Raw genomic sequence first — 6253 nt, forward strand, 5'->3', positions numbered from 1 at the left:
GTGTGTGTGTGTGTGTGTGTGTGTGTGTGTGTGTGTGTGTGTGTGTGGGTGTGTGTGTGTGTGTGTGTGTGTGTGTGTGTGTGTGTGTGTGTGTGTGTGTGCGTGGTGAAACCTTTCAGCATGCAATATTCTCTGTGTCATCAGCTTAAGCAGCTAAACATGGTGCTCAGTTGAGAGAGAGAGAGGAGGAGGAGGGTGGATGAAGAAGCAGAAAGGAGACAGACGCTCGGCGCCAAACTCCTTTTAATGAAGGAGGAAATGAAGACCAAGGATGAAGGGTGAAGAAAAAGAGGAGGAAAATCCTTGTTGTTGAGTTGTCCTTTTTTTTTTTTTTTTTGGTCTCATTATGCTTTGCTTTTTTCTTCTCCTTCCATCTTTCTTTGAACATAAGTGTGCCGACGAAATCTGCTCCAATCTCCATTAGCAGCGCCGCCGAGAGACAGAGTCGTGGTGTTAAAACTCGTTTGTTGTCATCCCTGAAAATAAAAAAATAAAGTAAAAAAAAAAAAAAAGAAAAAATCAAACGAACACGACTGTGTTAAATAATTCAAGTGTTTAAGCCTCAGAAGTTTGGGGGAAATCATTTTCCACACATTTTAAAGCAGGAGACGGAGCGTTAGTGTGCACGGCTGGCTGTTCTGGGCCTGGACTTGAGCTCTGAGCCTCATCCGCTCTCTGAAAGTGAGGGGTGATCATGTTCTTGCTTTGGCCTGAGTGTCTGGGTGTGCTCCGTTGAAATATCTCATAAATCACTGCACAGATAGACTGAGGATAAGACTCAAAAACCTTCATAAGGATCTAAAGGGATTTATTCACAGTATAAATATAAACAGTCACAGGATGGACACGCTGGGAACCCTGGAAGGAAAGGAAAGAGGTCAGGGACTTGAGACGAGTAGAAGGTATTGCAAACTGGAGTTTATCTGGTTAGAAGGCAGCGTAGAGGGGTGAGAAATCCAGATCCAGGAGGTCCAACTGAGAGGAGTACTGGTGGGACGTGGTAGGAAGGTGGAGGAGTAGCTGAGGAAGATCCACAAGAAGGACTCGAGACTTACAGATGCAGGAGTCAAAGGTTCAAGGACAGTTCAGCCCAGGGCAGGAGGTGCAGGAACCGGTTCTATGAGAATGTGAGGAGAACACAAGGTCTTGAGCAGGGGTGTCCAAAGTGTGGCCCGAGGGCCGTCTGCGGTCCTTGGAGTGATTTTGTGCAGCCGACGACTGAAATTAAAGAATGGTATAATTTTGACCCACAGGTTTAAGAGGTTGATGCAGATGTCGACTTGCTTTACATTTAATGGTGATAATTTTAAAATTTTTAGTTTTAACAGCAAAATAGATTGAAATAATATCAAAATGAGCGCTATTTAGTACAATACAGATATTTAGCTATAAGTAATCCCTTTATCCTACTACAAAACCTACACTGACCTACCAAAAGTAAAAATTTGGATAATAATTCATAAAATGTGGTTAAATATAACAAATGTTTTCAAAGAAAATGATTTCAGTTCATTTAATAATCAATAATAGAAAATGGACATTTTAATAAATATAAAGCGGTATCATCGACATACACGTGATCAACTTTATCAGTGTCTTTTCAAACCTTCCATGAATTTGTTTTAGCGATTGCCAGCTGGATGGGATTTCAGAACTTCGATGACCCTTTTGGGTCATCCATGGTCCAAATGGGTTATTGAAGTTCCACCTCCCGAATTTAAAGAGCAGTTGCTCATTTTAGACTTTTATCTCTGAAAATAAATGAAAATGAACGTTCCAAGCACAAGAAAATAAAGAATAGACTCCCCTAAAAAAATTGAATGAATTTAATTCTTAAAATTAAAAAAATGGTTAATGGTTATGAGGCTCCTAATGTTCTGGATCTACAAGAATTTAAACTAAACCTTTCTCCAAAATATTGTTCAATTTGTTAAGAGTTAAAAAATGGTGGAGTGGGGGGATATGCTTTTAAATTTTTTTAAATTTTCTCAAATTCACATTTTTCTGGCCTGCGAGTCCTTTCATCAGTTCTGGCCCACCTATGAAAATATTTAGACATCCCTGGTCTAGAGGATTACCGTATTTTCCGCCATCAACGTCACACCGCCCTGTAAGTCGCATCAGTCCAAATATGTCTAATAAAATGGAAAAATCCATAATCAATCAACCTTTATTTATACAGGTAAATCCCATTGAGCCTCGAGGACTCATTTACAAGAGAGACCTGATTTCAACAAAGAAAGATGACAACAATGGACAACAGCAACAACAATAAGCAATTATAAAAACTCATACTACAGTTTTTTTTTTTTTTTTTTTTTAACAAATAGGATGGCTAAAAGGAAAAAGGTAACAAAACCAAAAAAACAGCTAGATTCCAAGACAAATGTATAAAACTAAAAACAGGAACATGTCAGCATTGGACCCTGCCAGGAGTCCAACAGATTCTTAAAGCCACTTAGAGAGGTCAAGGTCGAGAGCTTCAAATCTTTTTGTAAGATATTCCAGGAAACAGGAGCGGAGTAGGAGAAGGCCCTTTTGCCTAGTTCAGTCCTCACTGAGGGAACACTGCAGGTAATAATGTCCTGAGAGCGCACTCCGTAGCTGCACTCACGCAGAGACATGTAGGAGGAGATGTATGAAGGCAGCAGACCAAGAAGTGATTTAAAGATGAAAATGTACCAGTGAGAGAGTCTGCGTGAAGTTAATGATGTCCAGTTAACCAGTGAATACAGGGTGCAGTGGTGGGTACAATAATCACAGCCAGTTATGAATCTTAGTGCACCATGATAGACAGCATCCAACATCTGCAGGGTTCTTGTAGGAGCGTTCATGTAAATAATATCACCAAAATCAATTGAGGGAAGGAAAGTCACAGATACAAGGCGTTTTCTAGCATTCAGGGTTAGACAGGATCTGTTTCTGAAAAAGAAACCCAGTTTAATTTTCAGTTTCTTTACCAAGTTTTCCACATGGAGCTTAAAAGAAAGATGTGAGTCGACCAAGATACCCAAATATTTATAGGAATCAACAAACTCAATGGGGACACCATTTGAGGATAAAATCGGAGGAAGAACTGCTGGGACCAACTTCCTATTTGAAAAAAGCATCCCTTTGGTTTTTTCGGCATTTAGGACAAGTTTGAGGTGAAACAAATCAGTCTGGATGTAGTTAAATGCAGATTTCAGAAGCTGGAAAGCCTTAGCAACAGTTTTAGCTCGACAATAAACAACTGTGTCATCAGCATAGAAATGTATGGATGCATTAGGGATGTTTTTACCTACATTATGTATGTAGATTGTAAAGAGGGTGGGTCCTAAGACTGAGCCTTGTGGTACACCATTGTTGACTGTTAAATAACTGGAGGAAGTACCATTATGTTGAACACATTGCCTCCGGTCTGAAAGATAGTTAGAGAACCAACCAATGGTGTGATCAGAGAAACCGATTTCTGAGAGTTTATGACACAAGATGTTATGATCCACAGTGTCAAAAGCTTTAGACAGGTCTAAGAAAAGTGCAGCACAATAATCCTTAGCATCCAGTGCTTCAACAACGTCGTTAAGAACCTTCAGTGAAGCAGTGGTTGTGCTGTGTTGTTTCCTGAAACCAGATTGATGTGGAGGTAAGATGTTCAATGAGTCCAGGTAATTTTTGATTTGAGAGTTTATCAGTTTTTCTAGAACCTTGGCTAAAATACAGAGTTTAGAGATTGGTCGATAGTTGTTCAGTGAGGTGGGGTCACCTCCCTTCAGCAAAGGAAGAACAAAGGCTGTTTTCCAAGTGTCTGGGATGGAGTTTTGTCTTATGGAGAGATTGAAGATGTGGGTCACAGGGACTGTGATGATATGAGCAGCCAGCCTTAAGAAATAAGGTGGAAGTTCATCTGGACCTGCAGATTTTTTAGGATCAAGATCTTTTAACAGTTTATTGACCTCACTGACTGAGAATGGAGAAAAAGAGAAGGTGTGATTAACTGAGGATTGACTTGTAGGAGGGATTTGATTTGTAGAAGTTTGGTTATTAAGTGAAGTGGCTGATTAAATGATACGTCGCATCTATTATGCGTCACCGCTGACAACCCTGAAACGTGGGCCGGTGTTGTGCCGAAAATCGATTGCGCGGGAGCGTGCATGGGAAGACTTTAACAAGAATTTAACAAGATTAACATTTATAAACAATTATTTGTTTGCTTGAAATTATAGTAAAGGTGTGTCTCAGTTTAATTTTTACTTAATAAATGCACTTTGATGGTCATATCAGCTGCATTTCGCCTGGGTGGTGCGGCGAAATGAAGCTGATTTAACAGTTGCTCCAGGTAGATGACCATGTCAGGCTATGGCAAGCTGAATGTGTCATTAATAGACACTTTTTTTTATTTGTGATACAAAGGCATTACATACCACTCGACTACCATCTAGCGGCTGAAAATGGTAGTGTTCAATATTTTCAGTCAGAATGAATGAAAACGGTCATCTCTCAGCCAAAAATTGGTTTATAAATATGGAAAAAAAACATAAATACGTCGCTTCGGCATATAAGTCACAGGGCATGTAAATTTAGCAAAAAACTGTAACTTAAAGGGTGAAAAATACGGTATACAAGGAGGCCAAAAGCACAAGTACCAGAAGGTAAGTAATGCTCCAGCAACGAAGGAAGCACTTCTGCAGCCTCTTATAGTCTTGGTGGTAGTTAGTGGGATGATTGTCAGCTGTTGCTTGTTGGCACCGCCTCTGGAACCAGTGGAAAGAACTGGAAACCCTACAGATTTTAACAGAATGTTCAGATTTTAATCATTGCATTGACGTAATAGAAAGAGGTAATCTAATTCAAGATGGCTACCACAGCAACTTTAAATTGTCTATAACACAGTCACTTTTATAGATACTGAGATGGGATTTGGTGTGGTAGTAGCTGGAAGTCATCCACAATACACTGAAGCGCTAAAAACAATCCTGAAAATAATGTAATAACGTATAATTGGATGAAGCTGTACAGGATTTTTGCAGGTTTGACCAAACAACTCTGTCATTTTCTAATTTAAAATGATTTTAGTCTGCGTAGGAAAGATGTCTGGTAATAAAGTTGATAGTTTTGGCTCTTATACATCTTTTTCTTTGTAATTACTGATAAATAATCTGTGACGATGCTGCCAGAGAAGCAGCTACTGCCTGGCAGATGTTCTATTAGAATAAAACTGCAGTCGATTTTGGCCTTCAGGTGCCAGCGTGCAGAAAGGAGGAGGAAGGAGGAAGATGGGGAGGGTAAGTATACAGTGGTGCATAATGGTGTCCACGCAACAGATGAAGTCATTTCACACTTGTCTGTGAATGAAATGAGAGCTCGACGATAGCATCTCCATTCTCGCCCGCTCTGTGCCAGCCAAGCTTTTGATCTTCCCGAGCGGCGCAGAAATGATCTTCTGTCCGAGTTTTTTTTATTATTTTTTATTATTTTTTTTTACAGCAAATCAGTGCCGGACGATTCTCTCCCACTCTGCACCCATTTTCTGTCTTGCACTGAGAAGCTGTTGAGCCAAGAGTTCAAAGCAGGAGCCCAGATGAGACGAGCGCCACTTGTGAGGAATTACATTACAGAGCCGTGTGCCAGAATGTGAACCCATCAGGAAGAGAGGCGACGATTTCATGACTTGTGTGGCTGTGAAGGGTTGACTTAGAGCTGCTGCAAGACCGTACAGTCCTACCTGCATCCTGCAAGTCCTCTGGCTTGTGACGGAGCAGAAAAAATAAAAAACACACCTTTGTATGTATTCAGAGACACATTCAACCACAAATGTTCTGCACAGGGACATAAAACACAAAAGGTAGCCGTCGTTCACTGCACACGAGCTCCTCTCCGTTCGGTTTCTCTTCTCTGAATTTGAAGCATCTCAAAATTCAAACCACAAAAAAACTCGTCCCACAGTTCAGCAAAGTGTTTGTTTGTGGGGAACTGTCCTGTTTTCTGTGAGCGAATTTATAAAATAAATTAACAAGTCATTAATTTTTGCAGGTTTTTGCGTTCTCAGGCCTTTTTCCCTGGATTTGTGTTTATGTGTTTCCATTCAGGTGAACTGATTGGACTGGAGGCAGCTGTTCTCATTTTACTCCCCCAAACAGCTTCATGTTTGGTTTTATTTCTGTTCTTTTGTTTTCGGGGGGGGGGGGGGGGGGGCAGTGCTGGGTGGGAGACGGCGCTGAGATCGGATGATCTTGGTGGGGCAGAAAGTTGGGGTGTCGTGGTGAAAGGTAGT

This window comes from Nematolebias whitei, chromosome 12 (assembly GCF_014905685.2).
Source record: "Nematolebias whitei isolate Nwh7 chromosome 12, NemWhi1, whole genome shotgun sequence".
NCBI lineage: Eukaryota > Metazoa > Chordata > Actinopteri > Cyprinodontiformes > Rivulidae > Nematolebias > Nematolebias whitei.